The sequence below is a fragment of the Petromyzon marinus genome, chromosome 68 (assembly GCF_048934315.1).
Source record: "Petromyzon marinus isolate PM22_M1 ecotype Great Lakes invasive population chromosome 68, UKy_Petmar_22M1.pri1.0, whole genome shotgun sequence".
Taxonomy (NCBI): domain Eukaryota; kingdom Metazoa; phylum Chordata; class Hyperoartia; order Petromyzontiformes; family Petromyzontidae; genus Petromyzon; species Petromyzon marinus.
This window is the reverse complement of record NC_133734.1, coordinates 2,201,494-2,225,218: the sequence shown is the minus strand read 5'-3', so window position 1 is coordinate 2,225,218 and position 23,725 is coordinate 2,201,494.

The window sequence follows — 23,725 nt, the reverse complement described above, 5'->3', positions numbered from 1 at the left end:
TTTGTGGGTTTCATACTGACTTAGGTGTTATATAATGGCTTTGGGGTTTTATCCTGACTTCGCGGTTTTATAATGGCTTTGGGGTTTTATGCTGGCTTTGGGTTTTTTTATGTTGGCTTTGAGGCTTTGATACTTGCTTTGAGGTTTTATATTGGCTTTGGGGTTTTATACTGGCTTTGGGGTTTTATATTGCTTTGGGGTTTAATATTGGCTTTGGGGTTTTATACTGGCTTTGGGGTTTTATACTGGCTTTGTGGTTTTATACTGGATTTGGGGTTTTATACTGGCTTGGGGTTTTATACTGTCTATGGGTTTTATACTGGCTTTGGGGTTTCATACTGGCTTCGTGGTTTTATTCTGGCTTTGGGGTTTTATACTGGCTTTGGGCTTTTATACTGCCTTTGGGGTTTTAAACTGGCTTTGTGGTTTTATTCTGGCTTTGGGGTTTTATACTCGCTTTGGGGTTTTATATTGGCTTTGGGGTTTTATACTGACTTTGGAGTTTTATTTTGGCTTTGGGGTTTCATACTGACTTTGTGGTTTTATTTTGGCTTTGGGGTTTTATTTTGGCTTTGGGGTTTTAAACTGGCTCTGGGGTTTTATACTGGCTTAGAGGTTTTATATTGGCTTTGGGCTTTTATACTGGCATTGGGGTTTTATATTGGCTTTGGGGTTTTAAACTGGCTATGGGGTTTCATAATGGCTTTGGGGTTTTATTCTGGCTTTGGGGTTTTATACTGGCTTTTAGGGTTTTATACTGGCATTGGGGTTTTATACTGGCTTTGGGGTGTTATACTGGCTTTTGGGGTTTTAAACTGGCTTTGGGGTTTTATACTGGCTTTGGGGTTTTATACTGGCTTTTGGGGTTTTATTCTGGCTTTCGGGTTTTTATATTGGCTTTGGGGTTATATACTGGCTTTGGGGTTTTATACTGGCTTTGCGGTTTTCTGTTGGCTTTGGGGTTTCATACTGGCTTTGTGATTTTATTCTGGCTTTGGGGTTTTATACTGGTTTTGGGGTTTTATACTGGCTTTGGGGTTTTATACTGGCTTTGGGGTTTAATACTGGCTTTGTGGTTTTATTCTGGCTTTGGGGTTTTATACTGGCTTTGGGGTTTTATATTGGCTTTGGGGTTTTATAATGACTTTGGAGTTTTATTTTGGCTTTGGGGTTTCATACTGACTTTGTGGTTTTATTTTGGCTTTGGGGTTTTATTTTGGCTTTGGGGTTTTAAACTGGCTCTGGGGTTTTATACTGGCTTTGAGGTTGTATATTGGCTTTACGCTTTTATACTGGCATTGGGGTTTCAAATTGGCTTTGGGGTTTTAAACTCGCTATGGGTTTTATAATGGCTTTGGGGTTTTATTCTGGCTTTGGGGTTTTATACTAGCTTTTGGGGTTTTATACTGTCTTTGGGGTTTTTTACTGGCTTTGGGGTTTTATACTGGCTTTTGGGGTTTTATACTGGCTTTTGGGTTTTTATATTGGCTTTGGGGTTATATACTGGCTTTGGGGTTTTATACTGGCTTTGTGGTTTTATATTGGCTTTGTGGGTTTCATACTGACTTAGGTGTTATATAATGGCTTTGGGGTTTTATCCTGACTTCGCGGTTTTATAATGGCTTTGGGGTTTTATGCTGGCTTTGGGTTTTTTTATGTTGGCTTTGAGGCTTTGATACTTGCTTTGAGGTTTTATATTGGCTTTGGGGTTTTATACTGGCTTTGGGGTTTTATATTGGCTTTGGGGTTTCATATTGGCTTTGGGGTTTTATACTGGCTTTGGGGTTTTATACTGGCTTTGTGGTTTTATACTGGCTTTGGGGTTTTATACTGGCTTGGGGTTTTATACTGGCTATGGGTTTTATACTGGCTTTGGGGTTTCATACTGGCTTCGTGGTTTTATTCTGGCTTTGGGGTTTTATACTGGCTTTGGGCTTTTATACTGCCTTTGGGGTTTTAAACTGGCTTTGTGGTTTTATTCTGGCTTTGGGGTTTTATACTCGCTTTGGGGTTTTATATTGGCTTTGGGGTTTTATACTGACTTTGGAGTTTTATTTTGGCTTTGGGGTTTCATACTGACTTTGTGGTTTTATTTTGGCTTTGGGGTTTTATTTTGGCTTTGGGGTTTTAAACTGGCTCTGGGGTTTTATACTGGCTTAGAGGTTTTATATTGGCTTTGGGCTTTTATACTGGCATTGGGGTTTTATATTGGCTTTGGGGTTTTAAACTGGCTATGGGGTTTCATAATGGCTTTGGGGTTTGATTCTGGCTTTGGGGTTTTATACTGGCTTTTAGGGTTTTATACTGGCATTGGGGTTTTATACTGGCTTTGGGGTGTTATACTGGCTGTTGGGGTTTTAAACTGGCTTTGGGGTTTTATACTGGCTTTGGGGTTTTATACTGGCTTTTGGGGTTTTATTCTGGCTTTCGGGTTTTTATATTGGCTTTGGGGTTATATACTGGCTTTGGGTTTTATACTGGCTTTGCGGTTTTCTGTTGGCTTTGGGGTTTCATACTGGCTTTGTGATTTTATTCTGGCTTTGGGGTTTTATACTGGTTTTGGGGTTTTATACTGGCTTTGGGGTTTTATACTGGCTTTGGGGTTTTATACTGGCTTTGCGGTTTTCTGTTGGCTTTGGGGTTTCATACTGGCTTTGTGATTTTATTCTGGCTTTGGGGTTTTATACTGGTTTTGGGGTTTTATACTGGCTTTGGGGTTTTATACTGGCTTTGGGGTTTAATACTGGCTTTGTGGTTTTATTCTGGCTTTGGGGTTTTATACTGGCTTTGGGGTTTTATATTGGCTTTGGGGTTTTATAATGACTTTGGAGTTTTATTTTGGCTTTGGGGTTTCATACTGACTTTGTGGTTTTATTTTGGCTTTGGGGTTTTATTTTGGCTTTGGGGTTTTAAACTGGCTCTGGGGTTTTATACTGGCTTTGAGGTTGTATATTGGCTTTACGCTTTTATACTGGCATTGGGGTTTCAAATTGGCTTTGGGGTTTTAAACTCGCTATGGGTTTTATAATGGCTTTGGGGTTTCATTCTGGCTTTGGGGTTTTATACTAGCTTTTGGGGTTTTATACTGTCTTTGGGGTTTTTTACTGGCTTTGGGGTTTTATACTGGCTTTTGGGGTTTTATACTGGCTTTTGGGTTTTTATATTGGCTTTGGGGTTATATACTGGCTTTGGGGTTTTATACTGGCTTTGTGGTTTTATATTGGCTTTGTCGGTTTCATACTGACTTAGGTGTTATATTTTGGCTTTGGGGTTTTATCCTGACTTCGCGGTTTTATAATGGCTTTGGGGTTTTATGCTGGCTTTGGGATTTTTATGTTGGCTTTGAGGTTTTGATACTTGCTTTGAGGTTTTATATTGGCTTTGGGGTTTTATACTGGCTTTGGGGTTTTATATTGGCTTTGGGGTTTCATATTGGCTTTGGGGTTTTATACTGGCTTTGGGGTTTTATACTGGCTTTGTGGTTTTATACTGGCTTTGGGGTTTTATTCTGGCTTGGGGTTTTATACTGGCTATGGGTTTTATACTGGCTTTGGGGTTTCATACTGGCTTCGTGTTTTTATTCTGGCTTTGGGGTTTTATACTGGCTTTGGGCTTTTATACTGCCTTTGGGGTTTTAAACTGGCTTTGTGGTTTTATTCTGGCTTTGGGGATTTATACTCGCTTTGGGGTTTTATATTGGCTTTGGGGTTTTATACTGACTTTGGAGTTTTATTTTGGCTTTGGGGTTTCATACTGACTTTGTGGTTTTATTTTGGCTTTGGGGTTTTATTTTGGCTTTGGGGTTTTAAACTGGCTCTGGGGTTTTATACTGGCTTTGAGGTTTTATATTGGCTTTGGGCTTTTATACTGGCATTGGGGTTTTATATTGGCTTTGGGGTTTTAAACTGGCTTTGGGGTTTTATATTGGCTTTGGGGTTTCATATTGGCTTTGGGGTTTTATACTGGCTTTTAGGGTTTTATACTGGCATTGGGGTTTTATACTGGCTTTGGGGTGTTATTTTGGCTTTGGGGTTTTAAACTGGCTCTGGGGTTTTATACTGGCTTTGAGGTTTTATATTGGCTTTGGGCTTTTATACTGGCATTGGGGTTTTATATTGGCTTTGGGGTTTTAAACTGGCTTTGGGGTTTTATATTGGCTTTGGGGTTTCATATTGGCTTTGGGGTTTTATACTGGCTTTTAGGGTTTTATACTGGCATTGGGGTTTTATACTGGCTTTGGGGTGTTATACTGGCTTTTGGGGTTTTAAACTGGCTTTGGGGTTTTTTACTGGCTTTGGGGTTTTATACTGGCTTTTGGGGTTTTATTCTGGCTTTCGGGTTTTTATATTGGCTTTGGGGTTATATACTGGCTTTGGGGTTTTATACTGGCTTTGCGGTTTTCTGTTGGCTTTGGGGTTTCATACTGGCTTTGTGATTATATTCTGGCTTTGGGGTTTTATACTGGTTTTGGGGTTTTATACTGGCTTTGGGGTTTTATACTGGCTTTGGGGTTTAATACTGGCTTTGTGGTTTTATTCTGGCTTTGGGGTTTTATACTCGCTTTGGGGTTTTATATTGGCTTTGGGGTTTTATAATGACTTTGGAGTTTTATTTTGGCTTTGGGGTTTCATACTGACTTTGTGGTTTTATTTTGGCTTTGGGGTTTTATTTTGGCTTTGGGGTTTTAAACTGGCTCTGGGGTTTTATACTGGCTTTGAGGTTGTATATTGGCTTTACGCTTTTATACTGGCATTGGGGTTTCAAATTGGCTTTGGGGTTTTAAACTCGCTATGGGTTTTGTAATGGCTTTGGGGTTTCATTCTGGCTTTGGGGTTTTATACTAGCTTTTGGGGTTTTATACTGTCTTTGGGGTTTTTTACTGGCTTTGGGGTTTTATACTGGCTTTTGGGGTTTTATACTGGCTTTTGGGTTTTTATATTGGCTTTGGGGTTATATACTGGCTTTGAGGTTTTATACTGGCTTTGTGGTTTTATATTGGCTTTGTGGGTTTCATACTGACTTAGGTGTTATATTTTGGCTTTGGGGTTTTATCCTGACTTCGCGGTTTTATAATGGCTTTGGGGTTTTATGCTGGCTTTGGGATTTTTATGTTGGCTTTGAGGTTTTGATACTTGCTTTGAGGTTTTATATTGGCTTTGGGGTTTTATACTGGCTTTGGGGTTTTATATTGGCTTTGAGGTTTCATATTGGCTTTGGGGTTTTATACTGGCTTTGGGGTTTTATACTGGCTTTGTGGTTTTATACTGGCTTTGGGGTTTTATACTGGCTTGGGGTTTTATACTGGCTATGGGTTTTATACTGGCTTTGGGGTTTTAAACTGGCTCTGGGGTTTTATACTGGCTTTGAGGTTTTATATTGGCTTTGGGCTTTTATACTGGCATTGGGGTTTTATATTGGCTTTGGGGTTTTAAACTGGCTTTGGGGTTTTATATTGGCTTTGGGGTTTCATATTGGCTTTGGGGTTTTATACTGGCTTTTAGGGTTTTATACTGGCATTGGGGTTTTATACTGGCTTTGGGGTGTTATACTGGCTTTTGGGGTTTTAAACTGGCTTTGGGGTTTTTTACTGGCTTTGGGGTTTTATACTGGCTTTTGGGGTTTTATTCTGGCTTTCGGGTTTTTATATTGGCTTTGGGGTTATATACTGGCTTTGGGGTTTTATACTGGCTTTGCGGTTTTCTGTTGGCTTTGGGGTTTCATACTGGCTTTGTGATTTTATTCTGGCTTTGGGGTTTTATACTGGTTTTGGGGTTTTATACTGGCTTTGGGGTTTTATACTGGCTTTGGGGTTTAATACTGGCTTTGTGGTTTTATTCTGGCTTTGGGGTTTTATACTCGCTTTGGGGTTTTATATTGGCTTTGGGGTTTTATAATGACTTTGGAGTTTTATTTTGGCTTTGGGGTTTCATACTGACTTTGTGGTTTTATTTTGGCATTGGGGTTTTATATTGGCTTTGGGGTTTTAAACTGGCTTTGGGGTTTTATATTGGCTTTGGGGTTTCATATTGGCTTTGGGGTTTTATACTGGCTTTTAGGGTTTTATACTGGCATTGGGGTTTTATACTGGCTTTGGGGTGTTATACTGGCTTTTGGGGTTTTAAACTGGCTTTGGGGTTTTTTACTGGCTTTGGGGTTTTATACTGGCTTTTGGGGTTTTATTCTGGCTTTCGGGTTTTTATATTGGCTTTGGGGTTATATACTGGCTTTGGGGTTTTATACTGGCTTTGCGGTTTTCTGTTGGCTTTGGGGTTTCATACTGGCTTTGTGATTTTATTCTGGCTTTGGGGTTTTATACTGGTTTTGGGGTTTTATACTGGCTTTGGGGTTTTATACTGGCTTTGGGGTTTAATACTGGCTTTGTGGTTTTATTCTGGCTTTGGGGTTTTATACTCGCTTTGGGGTTTTATATTGGCTTTGGGGTTTTATAATGACTTTGGAGTTTTATTTTGGCTTTGGGGTTTCATACTGACTTTGTGGTTTTATTTTGGCTTTGGGGTTTTATTTTGGCTTTGGGGTTTTAAACTGGCTCTGGGGTTTTATACTGGCTTTGAGGTTGTATATTGGCTTTACGCTTTTATACTGGCATTGGGGTTTCAAATTGGCTTTGGGGTTTTAAACTCGCTATGGGTTTTGTAATGGCTTTGGGGTTTCATTCTGGCTTTGGGGTTTTATACTAGCTTTTGGGGTTTTATACTGTCTTTGGGGTTTTTTACTGGCTTTGGGGTTTTATACTGGCTTTTGGGGTTTTATACTGGCTTTTGGGTTTTTATATTGGCTTTGGGGTTATATACTGGCTTTGAGGTTTTATACTGGCTTTGTGGTTTTATATTGGCTTTGTGGGTTTCATACTGACTTAGGTGTTATATTTTGGCTTTGGGGTTTTATCCTGACTTCGCGGTTTTATAATGGCTTTGGGGTTTTATGCTGGCTTTGGGATTTTTATGTTGGCTTTGAGGTTTTGATACTTGCTTTGAGGTTTTATATTGGCTTTGGGGTTTTATACTGGCTTTGGGGTTTTATATTGGCTTTGGGGTTTCATATTGGCTTTGGGGTTTTATACTGGCTTTGGGGTTTTATACTGGCTTTGTGGTTTTATACTGGCTTTGGGGTTTTATACTGGCTTGGGGTTTTATACTGGCTATGGGTTTTATACTGGCTTTGGGGTTTCATACTGGCTTCGTGGTTTTATTCTGGCTTTGGGGTTTTATACTGGCTTTGGGCTTTTATACTGCCTTTGGGGTTTTAAACTGGCTTTGTGGTTTTATTCTGGTTTTGGGGTTTTATACTCGCTTTGGGGTTTTATATTGGCTTTGGGGTTTTATACTGACTTTGGAGTTTTATTTTGGCTTTGGGGTTTCATACTGACTTTGTGGTTTTATTTTGGCTTTGGGGTTTAATTTTGGCTTTGGGGTTTTAAACTGGCTCTGGGGTTTTATACTGGCTTTGAGGTTTTATATTGGCTTTGGGCTTTTATACTGGCATTGGGGTTTTATATTGGCTTTGAGGTTTTAAACTGGCTTTGGGGTTTTATATTGGCTTTGGGGTTTCATATTGGCTTTGGGGTTTTATACTGGCTTTGGGGTTTTATACTGGCTTTGGGGTTTTATATTGGCTTTGGGGTTTCATATTGGCTTTGGGGTTTTATACTGGCTTTGGGGTTTTATACTGGCTTTTTGGTTTTATACTGGCTTTGGTGTTTTATACTGGCTTGGGGTTTTATATTGGCTATGGGTTTTATACTGACTTTGGGGTTTCATACTGGCTTTGTGGTTTTATTCTGTCTTTGGGGTTTTATACTGGCTTTGGGGTTTTATACTGCCTTTGGGGTTTTATACTGGCTTTGTGGTTTTATTCTGGCTTTGGGGTTTTATACTCGCTTTGGGGTTTTATATTGGCTTTGGTGTTTTATACTGACTTTGGAGTTTTATTTTGGCTTTGGGGTTTTATTTTGGCTTTGGGGTTTTAAACTGGCTCTGGGGTTTTATACTGGCTTTGAGGTTTTATATTGGCTTTGGGCTTTTATACTGGCATTGGGGTTTTATATTGGCTTTGGGGTTTTAAACTGGCTATCGGGTTTTATAATGGCTTTGGGGTTTTATTCTGGCTTTGGGGTTTTATACTGGCTTTTGGGGTTTTATACTGGCTTTGGTGTTTTATACTGGCTTTGGGGTTTTTTACTGGCTTTGGGGTTTTATACTGGCTTTGAGTTTTATACTGGCTTTGGGGTTATATACTGGCCTTGGAGGTTTTATACTGGCTTGCGAGTTTTATACTGACTTTGGGGTTTTTAGTTGGATTTGCGGTTTTATACTGGCTTTGTGGTTTTATTCTGGCTTTGGGGTTTGATACTCGCTTTGGGGTTTTATGCTGGCTTTGGGGTTGTATACTGGCTTTGGGGTTTTATACTGTCTTTGGGGTTTTATTTTGGCTTTGGTGTTTTATACTAGATTTGGGGTTTTATACTGGCTTTTGGGTTTTATATTGGCTTTGGGGTTTGATACTGGTTTTGGGGTTTTATACTGACTTTGGAGTTTTCAACTGGCTATGGGGTTTTATAATGGCTTTGGGGTTTTATACTGGCTTTGGGGTTTTATACTGGCTTTGCGGTTTTCTGTTGGCTTTTGGGGTTTCATACTGGCTTTGTGATTTTATTCTGGCTTTGGGGTTTTATACTGGTTTTGGGGTTTTATACTGGCTTTGGGGTTTTATACTGGCTTTGGGGTTTAATACTGGCTTTGTGGTTTTATTCTGGCTTTGGGGTTTTATACTCGCTTTGGGGTTTTATATTGGCTTTGGGGTTTTATAATGACTTTGGAGTTTTATTTTGGCTTTGGGGTTTCATACTGACTTTGTGGTTTTATTTTGGCTTTGGGGTTTTATTTTGGCTTTGGGGTTTTAAACTGGCTCTGGGGTTTTATACTGGCTTTGAGGTTGTATATTGGCTTTGGGCTTTTATACTGGCATTGGGGTTTCAAATTGGCTTTGGGGTTTTAAACTCGCTATGGGTTTTATAATGGCTTTGGGGTTTTATTCTGGCTTTGGGGTTTTTTACTAGCTTTTGGGGTTTTATACTGTCTTTGGGGTTTTTTACTGGCTTTGGGGTTTTATACTGGCTTTTGGGGTTTTATACTGGCTTTTGGGTTTTTATATTGGCTTTGGGGTTATATACTGGCTTTGGGGTTTTATACTGGCTTTGTGGTTTTATATTGGCTTTGTGGGTTTCATACTGACTTAGGTGTTATATTTTGGCTTTGGGGTTTTATCCTGACTTCGCGGTTTTATAATGGCTTTGGGGTTTTATGCTGGCTTTGGGTTTTTTATGTTGGCTTTGAGGTTTTGATACTTGCTTTGAGGTTTTATATTGGCTTTGGGGTTTTATACTGGCTTAGGGGTTTTATATTGGCTTTGGGGTTTCATATTGGCTTTGGGGTTTTATACTGGCTTTGGGGTTTTATACTGGCTTTGTGGTTTTATACTGGCTTTGGGGTTTTATACTGGCTTGGGGTTTTATACTGGCTATGGGTTTTATACTGGCTTTGGGGTTTCATACTGGCTTCGTGGTTTTATTCTGGCTTTGGGGTTTTATACTGGCTTTGGGCTTTTATACTGCCTTTGGGGTTTTAAACTGGCTTTGTGGTTTTATTCTGGCTTTGGGGTTTTATACTCGCTTTGGGGTTTTATATTGGCTTTGGGGTTTTATACTGACTTTGGAGTTTTATTTTGGCATTGGGGTTTCATACTGACTTTGTGGTTTTATTTTGGCTTTGGGGTTTTATTTTGGCTTTGGGGTTTTAAACTGGCTTTGGGGTTTTATACTGACTTTGGAGTTTTATTTTGGCATTGGGGTTTCATACTGACTTTGTGGTTTTATTTTGGCTTTGGGGTTTTATTTTGGCTTTGGGGTTTTAAACTGGCTCTGGGGTTTTATACTGGCTTTGAGGTTTTATATTGGCTTTGGGCTTTTATACTGGCATTGGGGTTTTATATTGGCTTTGGGGTTTTAAACTGGCTATGGGGTTTCATAATGGCTTTGGGGTTTTATTCTGGCTTTGGGGTTTTATACTGGCTTTTAGGGTTTTATACTGGCATTGGGGTTTTATACTGGCTTTGGGGTGTTATACTGGCTTTTGGGGTTTTAAACTGGCTTTGGGGTTTTATACTGGCTTTGGGGTTTTATACTGGCTTTTGGGGTTTTATTCTGGCTTTTGGGTTTTTATATTGGCTTTGGGGTTATATACTGGCTTTGGGGTTTTATACTGGCTTTGCGGTTTTCTGTTGGCTTTGGGGTTTCATACTGGCTTTGTGATTTTATTCTGGCTTTGGGGCTTTATACTGGTTTTGGGGTTTTATACTGGCTTTGGGGTTTTATACTGGCTTTGGGGTTTAATACTGGCTTTGTGGTTTTATTCTGGCTTTGGGGTTTTATTCTCGCTTTGGGGTTTTATATTGGCTTTGGGGTTTTATAATGACTTTGGAGTTTTATTTTGGCTTTGGGGTTTCATACTGACTTTGTGGTTTTATTTTGGCTTTGGGGTTTTATTTTGGCTTTGGGGTTTTAAACTGGCTCTGGGGTTTTATACTGGCTTTGAGGTTGTATATTGGCTTTGGGCTTTTATACTGGCATTGGGGTTTCAAATTGGCTTTGGGGTTTTAAACTCGCTATGGGTTTTATAATGGCTTTGGGGTTTTATTCTGGCTTTGGGGTTTTATACTAGCTTTTGGGGTTTTATACTGTCTTTGGGGTTTTTTACTGGCTTTGGGGTTTTATACTGGCTTTTGGGGTTTTATACTGGCTTTTGGGTTTTTATATTGGCTTTGGGGTTATATACTGGCTTTGGGGTTTTATACTGGCTTTGTGGTTTTATATTGGCTTTGTGGGTTTCATACTGACTTAGGTGTTATATTTTGGCATTGGGGTTTTATCCTGACTTCGCGGTTTTATAATGGCTTTGGGGTTGTATGCTGGCTTTGGGTTTTTTTATGTTGGCTTTGAGGTTTTGATACTTGCTTTGAGGTTTTATATTGGGTTTGGGGTTTTATACTGGCTTTGGGGATTTATATTGGCTTTGGGGTTTCATATTGACTTTGGGGTTTTATACTGGCTTTGGGGTTTTATACTGGCTTTGTGGTTTTATACTGGCTTTGGGGTTTTATACTGGCTTGGGGTTTTATACTGGCTATGGGTTTTATACTGGCTTTGGGGTTTCATACTGGCTTTGGGGTTTTATACTGCCTTTGGGGTTTTATACTGGCTTTGTGGTTTTATTCTGGCTTTGGGGTTTTATACTCGCTTTGGGGTTTCATATTGGCTTTGGGGGTTTTATACTGACTTTGGAGTTTTATTTTGGCTTTGGTGTTTCATACTGACTTTGTGGTTTTATTTTGGCTTTGGGGTTTTATACTGGCTTTTGGGGTTTTATACTGGCTTTGGTGTTTTATACTGGCTTTGGGGTTTTATACTGGCTTTGGGGTTTTATACTGGCTTTGAGTTTTATACTGGCTTTGGGGTTATATACTGGCCTTGGAGGTTTTATACTGGCTTGCGAGTTTTATACTGACTTTGGGGTTTTTTAGTTGGATTTGCGGTTTTATACTGGCTTTGTGGTTTTATTCTGGCTTTGGGGTTTGATACTCGCTTTGGGGTTTTATGCTGGCTTTGGGGTTTTATACTGGCTTTGGGGTTTTATATTGGCTTTGGGGTTTCATATTGGCTTTGGGGTTTTATACTGGCTTTGGGGTTTTATACTGGCTTTGTGGTTTTATACTGGCTTTGGGGTTTTATACTGGCTTGGGGTTTTATACTGGCTATGGGTTTAATACTGGCTTTGGGGTTTCATACTGGCTTCGTGGTTTTATTCTGGCTTTGGGGTTTTATACTGGCTTTGGGCTTTTATACTGCCTTTGGGGTTTTAAACTGGCTTTGTGGTTTTATTCTGGCTTTGGGGTTTTATACTCGCTTTGGGGTTTTATATTGGCTTTGGGGTTTTATACTGACTTTGGAGTTTTATTTTGGCTTTGGGGTTTCATACTGACTTTGTGGTTTTATTTTGGCTTTGGGGTTTTATTTTGGCTTTGGGGTTTTAAACTGGCTCTGGGGTTTTATACTGGCTTTGAGGTTTTATATTGGCTTTGGGCTTTTATACTGGCATTGGGGTTTTATATTGGCTTTGGGGTTTTAAACTGGCTTTGGGGTTTTATATTGGCTTTGGGGTTTCATATTGGCTTTGGGGTTTTATACTGGCTTTTAGGGTTTTATACTGGCATTGGGGTTTTATACTGGCTTTGGGGTGTTATACTGGCTTTTGGGGTTTTAAACTGGCTTTGGGGTTTTTTACTGGCTTTGGGGTTTTATACTGGCTTTTGGGGTTTTATTCTGGCTTTCGGGTTTTTATATTGGCTTTGGGGTTATATACTGGCTTTGGGGTTTTATACTGGCTTTGCGGTTTTCTGTTGGCTTTGGGGTTTCATACTGGCTTTGTGATTTTATTCTGGCTTTGGGGTTTTATACTGGTTTTGGGGTTTTATACTGGCTTTGGGGTTTTATACTGGCTTTGGGGTTTAATACTGGCTTTGTGGTTTTATTCTGGCTTTGGGGTTTTATACTCGCTTTGGGGTTTTATATTGGCTTTGGGGTTTTATAATGACTTTGGAGTTTTATTTTGGCTTTGGGGTTTCATACTGACTTTGTGGTTTTATTTTGGCTTTGGGGTTTTATTTTGGCTTTGGGGTTTTAAACTGGCTCTGGGGTTTTATACTGGCTTTGAGGTTGTATATTGGCTTTACGCTTTTATACTGGCATTGGGGTTTCAAATTGGCTTTGGGGTTTTAAACTCGCTATGGGTTTTATAATGGCTTTGGGGTTTCATATTGGCTTTGGGGTTTTATACTGGCTTTTAGGGTTTTATACTGGCATTGGGGTTTTATACTGGCTTTGGGGTGTTATACTGGCTTTTGGGGTTTTAAACTGGCTTTGGGGTTTTTTACTGGCTTTGGGGTTTTATACTGGCTTTTGGGGTTTTATTCTGGCTTTCGGGTTTTTATATTGGCTTTGGGGTTATATACTGGCTTTGGGGTTTTATACTGGCTTTGCGGTTTTCTGTTGGCTTTGGGGTTTCATACTGGCTTTGTGATTTTATTCTGGCTTTGGGGTTTTATACTGGTTTTGGGGTTTTATACTGGCTTTGGGGTTTTATACTGGCTTTGGGGTTTAATACTGGCTTTGTGGTTTTATTCTGGCTTTGGGGTTTTATACTCGCTTTGGGGTTTAATATTGGCTTTGGGGTTTTATAATGACTTTGGAGTTTTATTTTGGCTTTGGGGTTTCATACTGACTTTGTGGTTTTATTTTGGCTTTGGGGTTTTATTTTGGCTTTGGGGTTTTAAACTGGCTCTGGGGTTTTATACTGGCTTTGAGGTTGTATATTGGCTTTACGCTTTTATACTGGCATTGGGGTTTCAAATTGGCTTTGGGGTTTTAAACTCGCTATGGGTTTTATAATGGCTTTGGGGTTTCATTCTGGCTTTGGGGTTTTATACTAGCTTTTGGGGTTTTATACTGTCTTTGGGGTTTTTTACTGGCTTTGGGGTTTTATACTGGCTTTTGGGGTTTTATACTGGCTTTTGGGTTTTTATATTGGCTTTGGGGTTATATACTGGCTTTGGGGTTTTATACTGGCTTTGTGGTTTTATATTGGCTTTGTGGGTTTCATACTGACTTAGGTGTTATATTTTGGCTTTGGGGTTTTATCCTTACTTCGCGGTTTTATAATGGCTTTGGGGTTTTATGCTGGCTTTGGGATTTTTATGTTGGCTTTGAGGTTTTGATACTTGCTTTGAGGTTTTATATTGGCTTTGGGGTTTTATACTGGCTGTGGGGTTTTATATTGGCTTTGGGGTTTCATATTGGCTTTGGGGTTTTATACTGGCTTTGGGGTTTTATACTGGCTTTGTGGTTTTATACTGGCTTTGGGGTTTTATACTGGCTTGGGGTTTTATACTGGCTATGGGTTTTATACTGGCTTTGGGGTTTCATACTGGCTTCGTGGTTTTATTCTGGCTTTGGGGTTTTATACTGGCTTTGGGCTTTTATACTGCCTTTGGGGTTTTAAACTGGCTTTGTGGTTTTATTCTGGTTTTGGGGTTTTATACTCGCTTTGGGGTTTTATATTGGCTTTGGGGTTTTATACTGACTTTGGAGTTTTATTTTGGCTTTGGGGTTTCATACTGACTTTGTGGTTTTATTTTGGCTTTGGGGTTTTATTTTGGCTTTGGGGTTTTAAACTGGCTCTGGGGTTTTATACTGGCTTTGAGGTTTTATATTGGCTTTGGGCTTTTATACTGGCATTGGGGTTTTATATTGGCTTTGGGGGTTTTAAACTGGCTTTGGGGTTTTATATTGGCTTTGGGGTTTCATATTGGCTTTGGGGTTTTATACTGGCTTTGGGGTTTTATACTGGCTTTGGGGTTTTATATTGGCTTTGGGGTTTCATATTGGCTTTGGGGTTTTATACTGGCTTTGGGGTTTTATACTGGCATTGGGGTTTTATATTGGCTTTGGGGGTTTTAAACTGGCTTTGGGGTTTTATATTGGCTTTGGGGTTTCATATTGGCTTTGGGGTTTTATACTGGCTTTGGGGTTTTATACTGGCTTTGGGGTTTTATATTGGCTTTGGGGTTTCATATTGGCTTTGGGGTTTTATACTGGCTTTGGGGTTTTATACTGGCTTTTTGGTTTTATACTGGCTTTGGTGTTTTATACTGGCTTGGGGTTTTATATTGGCTATGGGTTTTATACTGGCTTTGGGGTTTCATACTGGCTTTGTGGTTTTATTCTGGCTTTGGGGTTTAATACTGGCTTTGGGGTTTTATACTGCCTTTGGGGTTTTATACTGGCTTTGTGGTTTTATTCTGGCTTTGGGGTTTTATACTCGCTTTGGGGTTTTATATTGGCTTTGGTGTTTTATACTGACTTTGGAGTTTTATTTTGGCTTTGGGGTTTTATTTTGGCTTTGGGGTTTTAAACTGGCTCTGGGGTTTTATACTGGCTTTGAGGTTTTATATTGGCTTTGTGCTTTTATACTGGCATTGGGGTTTTATATTGGCTTTGGGGTTTTAAACTGGCTATCGGGTTTTATAATGGCTTTGGGGTTTTATTCTGGCTTTGGGGTTTTATACTGGCTTTTGGGGTTTTATATTGGCTTTGGGGTTTTATACTGGCTTTGAGTTTTATACTGGCTTTGGTGTTATATACTGGCCTTGGAGGTTTTATACTGGCTTGCGAGTTTTATACTGACTTTGGGGTTTTTTAGTTGGATTTGCGGTTTTATACTGGCTTTGTGGTTTTATTCTGGCTTTGGGGTTTGATACTCGCTTTGGGGTTTTATGCTGGCTTTGGGGTTTTATACTGGCTTTGGGGTTTTATACTGTCTTTGGGGTTTTATTTTGGCTTTGGTGTTTTATACTAGATTTGGGGTTTTATACTGGCTTTTGGGTTTTATATTGGCTTTGGGGTTTGATACTGGTTTTGGGGTTTTATACTGACTTTGGAGTTTTCAACTGGCTATGGGGTTTTATAATGGCTTTGGGGTTTTATACTGGCTTTGGGGTTTTATACTGGCTTTGCGGTTTTCTGTTGGCTTTTGGGGTTTCATACTGGCTTTGTGATTTTATTCTGGCTTTGGGGTTTTATACTGGTTTTGGGGTTTTATACTGGCTTTGGGGTTTTATACTGGCTTTGGGGTTTAATACTGGCTTTGTGGTTTTATTCTGGCTTTGGGGTTTTATACTCGCTTTGGGGTTTTATATTGGCTTTGGGGTTTTATAATGACTTTGGAGTTTTATTTTTGCTTTGGGGTTTCATACTGACTTTGTGGTTTTATTTTGGCTTTGGGGTTTTATTTTGGCTTTGGGGTTTTAAACTGGCTCTGGGGTTTTATACTGGCTTTGAGGTTGTATATTGGCTTTGGGCTTTTATACTGGCATTGGGGTTTCAAATTGGCTTTGGGGTTTTAAACTCGCTATGGGTTTTATAATGGCTTTGGGGTTTTATTCTGGCTTTGGGGTTTTTTACTAGCTTTTGGGGTTTTATACTGTCTTTGGGGTTTTTTACTGGCTTTGGGGTTTTATACTGGCTTTTGGGGTTTTATACTGGCTTTTGGGTTTTTATATTGGCTTTGGGGTTATATACTGGCTTTGGGGTTTTATACTGGCTTTGTGGTTTTATATTGGCTTTGTGGGTTTCATACTGACTTAGGTGTTATATTTTGGCTTTGGGGTTTTATCCTGACTTCGCGGTTTTATAATGGCTTTGGGGTTTTATGCTGGCTTTGGGTTTTTTATGTTGGCTTTGAGGTTTTGATACTTGCTTTGAGGTTTTATATTGGCTTTGGGGTTTTATACTGGCTTGGCGGTTTTATATTGGCTTTGGGGTTTCATATTGGCTTTGGGGTTTTATACTGGCTTTGGGGTTTTATACTGGCTTTGTGGTTTTATACTGGCTTTGGGGTTTTATACTGGCTTGGGGTTTTATACTGGCTATGGGTTTTATACTGGCTTTGGGGTTTCATACTGGCTTCGTGGTTTTATTCTGGCTTTGGGGTTTTATACTGGCTTTGGGCTTTTATACTGCCTTTGGGGTTTTAAACTGGCTTTGTGGTTTTATTCTGGCTTTGGGGTTTTATACTCGCTTTGTGGTTTTATTCTGGCTTTGGGGTTTTATACTCGCTTTGGGGTTTTATATTGGCTTTGGGGTTTTATAATGACTTTGGAGTTTTATTTTGGCTTTGGGGTTTCATACTGACTTTGTGGTTTTATTTTGGCTTTGGGGTTTTATTTGGCTTTGGGGTTTTAAACTGGCTCTGGGGTTTTATACTGGCTTTGAGGTTGTATATTGGCTTTGGGCTTTTATACTGGCATTGGGGTTTCAAATTGGCTTTGGGGTTTTAAACTCGCTATGGGTTTTATAATGGCTTTGGGGTTTTATTCTGGCTTTGGGGTTTTATACTAGCTTTTGGGGTTTTATACTGTCTTTGGGGTTTTTTACTGGCTTTGGGGTTTTATACTGGCTTTTGGGGTTTTATACTGGCTTTTGGGTTTTTATATTGGCTTTGGGGTTATATACTGGCTTTGGGGTTTTATACTGGCTTTGTGGTTTTATATTGGCTTTGTGGGTTTCATACTGACTTAGGTGTTATATTTTGGCTTTGGGGTTTTATCATGACTTCGCGGTTTTATAATGGCTTTGGGGTTGTATGCTGGCTTTGGGTTTTTTTATGTTGGCTTTGAGGTTTTGATACTTGCTTTGAGGTTTTATATTGGGTTTGGGGTTTTATACTGGCTTTGGGGATTTATATTGGCTTTGGGGTTTCATATTGACTTTGGGGTTTTATACTGGCTTTGGGGTTTTATACTGGCTTTGTGGTTTTATACTGGCTTTGGGGTTTTATACTGGCTTGGGGTTTTATACTGGCTATGGGTTTTATACTGGCTTTGGGGTTTCATACTGGCTTTGGGGTTTTATACTGCATTTTGGGGTTTTATACTGGCTTTGTGGTTTTATTCTGGCTTTGGGGTTTTATACTCGCTTTGGGGTTTCATATTGGCTTTGGGGGTTTTATACTGACTTTGGAGTTTTATTTTGGCTTTGGTGTTTCATACTGACTTTGTGGTTTTATTTTGGCTTTGGGGTTTTATTTTGGCTTTGGGGTTTTAAACTGGCTCTGGGGTTTTATACTGGCTTTGAGGTTTTATATTGGCTTTGGGCTTTTATACTGGCATTGGGGTTTTATATTGGCTTTGGGGTTTTAAACTGGCTATCGGGTTTTATAATGGCTTTGGGGTTTTATTCTGGCTTTGGGGTTTTATACTGGCTTTTGGGGTTTTATACTGGCTTTGGTGTTTTATACTGGCTTTGGGGTTTTATACTGGCTTTGGGGTTTTATACTGGCTTTGAGTTTTATACTGGCTTTGGGGTTATATACTGGCCTTGGAGGTTTTATACTGGCTTGCGAGTTTTATACTGACTTTGGGGTTTTTTAGTTGGATTTGCGGTTTTATACTGGCTTTGTGGTTTTATTCTGGCTTTGGGGTTTGATACTCGCTTTGGGGTTTTATGCTGGCTTTGGGGTTTTATACTGGCTTTGGGGTTTTATATTGGCTTTGGGGTTTCATATTGGCTTTGGGGTTTTATACTGGCTTTGGGGTTTTATAGTGGCTTTGTGGTTTTATACTGGCTTTGGGGTTTTATACTGGCTTGGGGTTTTATACTGGCTATGGGTTTTATACTGGCTTTGGGGTTTCATACTGGCTTCGTGGTTTTATTCTGGCTTTGGGGTTTTATACTGGCTTTGGGCTTTTATACTCGCTTTGGGGTTTTATATTGGCTTTGGGGTTTTATTCTGACTTTGGAGTTTTATTTTGGCTTTGGGGTTTCATACTGACTTTGTGGTTTTATTTTGGCTTTGGGGTTTTATTTTGGCTTTGGGGTTTTAAACTGGCTCTGGGGTTTTATACTGGCTTTGAGGTTTTATATTGGCTTTGGGCTTTTATACTGGCATTGGGGTTTTATATTGGCTTTGGGGTTTTAAACTGGCTTTGGGGTTTTATATTGGCTTTGGGGTTTCATATTGGCTTTGGGGTTTTATACTGGCTTTTAGGGTTTTATACTGGCATTGGGGTTTTATACTGGCTTTGGGGTGTTATACTGGCTTTTGGGGTTTTAAACTGGCTTTGGGGTTTTTTACTGGCTTTGGGGTTTTATACTGGCTTTTGGGGTTTTATTCTGGCTTTCGGGTTTTTATATTGGCTTTGGGGTTATATACTGGCTTTGGGGTTTTATACTGGCTTTGCGGTTTTCTGTTGGCTTTGGGGTTTCATACTGGCTTTGTGATTTTATTCTGGCTTTGGGGTTTTATACTGGTTTTGGGGTTTTATACTGGCTTTGGGGTTTTATACTGGCTTTGGGGTTTAATACTGGCTTTGTGGTTTTATTCTGGCTTTGGGGTTTTATACTCGCTTTGGGGTTTTATATTGGCTTTGGGGTTTTATAATGACTTTGGAGTTTTATTTTGGCTTTGGGGTTTCATACTGACTTTGTGGTTTTATTTTGGCTTTGGGGTTTTATTTTGGCTTTGGGGTTTTAAACTGGCTCTGGGGTTTTATACTGGCTTTGAGGTTGTATATTGGCTTTACGCTTTTATACTGGCATTGGGGTTTCAAATTGGCTTTGGGGTTTTAAACTCGCTATGGGTTTTATAATGGCTTTGGGGTTTCATATTGGCTTTGGGGTTTTATACTGGCTTTTAGGGTTTTATACTGGCATTGGGGTTTTATACTGGCTTTGGGGTGTTATACTGGCTTTTGGGGTTTTAAACTGGCTTTGGGGTTTTTTACTGGCTTTGGGGTTTTATACTGGCTTTTGGGGTTTTATTCTGGCTTTCGGGTTTTTATATTGGCTTTGGGGTTATATACTGGCTTTGGGGTTTTATACTGGCTTTGCGGTTTTCTGTTGGCTTTGGGGTTTCATACTGGCTTTGTGATTTTATTCTGGCTTTGGGGTTTTATACTGGTTTTGGGGTTTTATACTGGCTTTGGGGTTTTATACTGGCTTTGGGGTTTAATACTGGCTTTGTGGTTTTATTCTGGCTTTGGGGTTTTATACTCGCTTTGGGGTTTTATATTGGCTTTGGGGTTTTATAATGACTTTGGAGTTTTATTTTGGCTTTGGGGTTTCATACTGACTTTGTGGTTTTATTTTGGCTTTGGGGTTTTATTTTGGCTTTGGGGTTTTAAACTGGCTCTGGGGTTTTATACTGGCTTTGAGGTTGTATATTGGCTTCACGCTTTTATACTGGCATTGGGGTTTCAAATTGGCTTTGGGGTTTTAAACTCGCTATGGGTTTTATAATGGCTTTGGGGTTTCATTCTGGCTTTGGGGTTTTATACTAGCTTTTGGGTTTTATACTGTCTTTGGGGTTTTTTACTGGCTTTGGGGTTTTATACTGGCTTTTGGGGTTTTATACTGGCTTTTGGGTTTTTATATTGGCTTTGGGGTTATATACTGGCTTTGGGGTTTTATACTGGCTTTGTGGTTTTATATTGGCTTTGTGGGTTTCATACTGACTTAGGTGTTATATTTTGGCTTTGGGGTTTTATCCTTACTTCGCGGTTTTATAATGGCTTTGGGGTTTTATGCTGGCTTTGGGATTTTTATGTTGGCTTTGAGGTTTTGATACTTGCTTTGAGGTTTTATATTGGCTTTGGGGTTTTATACTGGCTGTGGGGTTTTATATTGGCTTTGGGGTTTCATATTGGCTTTGGGGTTTTATACTGGCTTTGGGGTTTTATACTGGCTTTGTGGTTTTATACTGGCTTTGGGGTTTTATACTGGCTTGGGGTTTTATACTGGCTATGGGTTTTATACTGGCTTTGGGGTTTCATACTGGCTTCGTGGTTTTATTCTGGCTTTGGGGTTTTATACTGGCTTTGGGCTTTTATACTGCCTTTGGGGTTTTAAACTGGCTTTGTGGTTTTATTCTGGTTTTGGGGTTTTATACTCGCTTTGGGGTTTTATATTGGCTTTGGGGTTTTATACTGACTTTGGAGTTTTATTTTGGCTTTGGGGTTTCATACTGACTTTGTGGTTTTATTTTGGCTTTGGGGTTTTATTTTGGCTTTGGGGTTTTAAACTGGCTCTGGGGTTTTATACTGGCTTTGAGGTTTTATATTGGCTTTGGGCTTTTATACTGGCATTGGGGTTTTATATTGGCTTTGGGGGTTTTAAACTGGCTTTGGGGTTTTATATTGGCTTTGGGGTTTCATATTGGCTTTGGGGTTTTATACTGGCTTTGGGGTTTTATACTGGCTTTGGGGTTTTATATTGGCTTTGGGGTTTCATATTGGCTTTGGGGTTTTATACTGGCTTTGGGGTTTTATACTGGCATTGGGGTTTTATATTGGCTTTGGGGGTTTTAAACTGGCTTTGGGGTTTTATATTGGCTTTGGGGTTTCATATTGGCTTTGGGGTTTTATACTGGCTTTGGGGTTTTATACTGGCTTTGGGGTTTTATATTGGCTTTGGGGTTTCATATTGGCTTTGGGGTTTTATACTGGCTTTGGGGTTTTATACTGGCTTTTTGGTTTTATACTGGCTTTGGTGTTTTATACTGGCTTGGGGTTTTATATTGGCTATGGGTTTTATACTGGCTTTGGGGTTTCATACTGGCTTTGTGGTTTTATTCTGGCTTTGGGGTTTTATACTGGCTTTGGGGTTTTATACTGCCTTTGGGGTTTTATACTGGCTTTGTGGTTTTATTCTGGCTTTGGGGTTTTATACTCGCTTTGGGGTTTTATATTGGCTTTGGTGTTTTATACTGACTTTGGAGTTTTATTTTGGCTTTGGGGTTTTATTTTGGCTTTGGGGTTTTAAACTGGCTCTGGGGTTTTATACTGGCTTTGAGGTTTTATATTGGCTTTGTGCTTTTATACTGGCATTGGGGTTTTATATTGGCTTTGGGGTTTTAAACTGGCTATCGGGTTTTATAATGGCTTTGGGGTTTTATTCTGGCTTTGGGGTTTTATACTGGCTTTTGGGGTTTTATACTGGCTTTGGTGTTTTATACTGGCTTTGGGGTTTTTTACTGGCTTTGGGGTTTTATACTGGCTTTGAGTTTTATACTGGCTTTGGGGTTATATACTGGCCTTGGAGGTTTTATACTGGCTTGCGAGTTTTATACTGACTTTGGGGTTTTTTAGTTGGATTTGCGGTTTTATACTGGCTTTGTGGTTTTATTCTGGCTTTGGGGTTTGATACTCGCTTTGGAGTTTTATGCTGGCTTTGGGGTTTTATACTGGCTTTGGGGTTTTATACTGTCTTTGGGGTTTTATTTTGGCTTTGGTGTTTTATACTAGATTTGGGGTTTTATACTGGCTTTTGGGTTTTATATTGGCTTTGGGGTTTGATACTGGTTTGGGGTTTTATACTGACTTTGGAGTTTTCAACTGGCTATGGGGTTTTATAATGGCTTTGGGGTTTTATACTGGCTTTGGGGTTTTATACTGGCTTTGCGGTTTTCTGTTGGCTTTTGGGGTTTCATACTGGCTTTGTGATTTTATTCTGGCTTTGGGGTTTTATACTGGTTTTGGGGTTTTATACTGGCTTTGGGGTTTTATACTGGCTTTGGGGTTTAATACTGGCTTTGTGGTTTTATTCTGGCTTTGGGGTTTTATACTCGCTTTGGGGTTTTATATTGGCTTTGGGGTTTTATAATGACTTTGGAGTTTTATTTTGGCTTTGGGGTTTCATACTGACTTTGTGGTTTTATTTTGGCTTTGGGGTTTTATTTTGGCTTTGGGGTTTTAAACTGGCTCTGGGGTTTTATACTGGCTTTGAGGTTGTATATTGGCTTTGGGCTTTTATACTGGCATTGGGGTTTCAAATTGGCTTTGGGGTTTTAAACTCGCTATGGGTTTTATAATGGCTTTGGGGTTTTATTCTGGCTTTGGGGTTTTTTACTAGCTTTTGGGGTTTTATACTGTCTTTGGGGTTTTTTACTGGCTTTCGGGTTTTATACTGGCTTTTGGGGTTTTATACTGGCTTTTGGGTTTTTATATTGGCTTTGGGGTTATATACTGGCTTTGGGGTTTTATACTGGCTTTGTGGTTTTATATTGGCTTTGTGGGTTTCATACTGACTTAGGTGTTATATTTTGGCTTTGGGGTTTTATCCTGACTTCGCGGTTTTATAATGGCTTTGGGGTTTTATGCTGGCTTTGGGTTTTTTATGTTGGCTTTGAGGTTTTGATACTTGCTTTGAGGTTTTATATTGGCTTTGGGGTTTTATACTGGCTTAGGGGTTTTATATTGGCTTTGGGGTTTCATATTGGCTTTGGGGTTTTATACTGGCTTTGGGGTTTTATACTGGCTTTGTGGTTTTATACTGGCTTTGGGGTTTTATACTGGCTTGGGGTTTTATACTGGCTATGGGTTTTATACTGGCTTTGGGGTTTCATACTGGCTTCGTGGTTTTATTCTGGCTTTGGGGTTTTATACTGGCTTTGGGCTTTTATACTGCCTTTGGGGTTTTAAACTGGCTTTGTGGTTTTATTCTGGCTTTGGGGTTTTATACTCGCTTTGGGGTTTTATATTGGCTTTGGGGTTTTATACTGACTTTGGAGTTTTATTTTGGCATTGGGGTTTCATACTGACTTTGTGGTTTGATTTTGGCTTTGGGGTTTTATTTTGGCTTTGGGGTTTTAAACTGGCTTTGGGGTTTTATACTGACTTTGGAGTTTTATTTTGGCATTGGGGTTTCATACTGACTTTGTGGTTTTATTTTGGCTTTGGGGTTTTATTTTGGCTTTGGGGTTTTAAACTGGCTCTGGGGTTTTATACTGGCTTTGAGGTTTTATATTGGCTTTGGGCTTTTATACTGGCATTGGGGTTTTATATTGGCTTTGGGGTTTTAAACTGGCTATGGGGTTTCATAATGGCTTTGGGGTTTTATTCTGGCTTTGGGGTTTTATACTGGCTTTTAGGGTTTTATACTGGCATTGGGGTTTTATACTGGCTTTGGGGTGTTATACTGGCTTTTGGGGTTTTAAACTGGCTTTGGGGTTTTATACTGGCTTTGGGGTTTTTATATTGGCTTTGGTGTTTTATACTAGATTTGGGGTTTTATACTGGCTTTTGGGTTTTATATTGGCTTTGG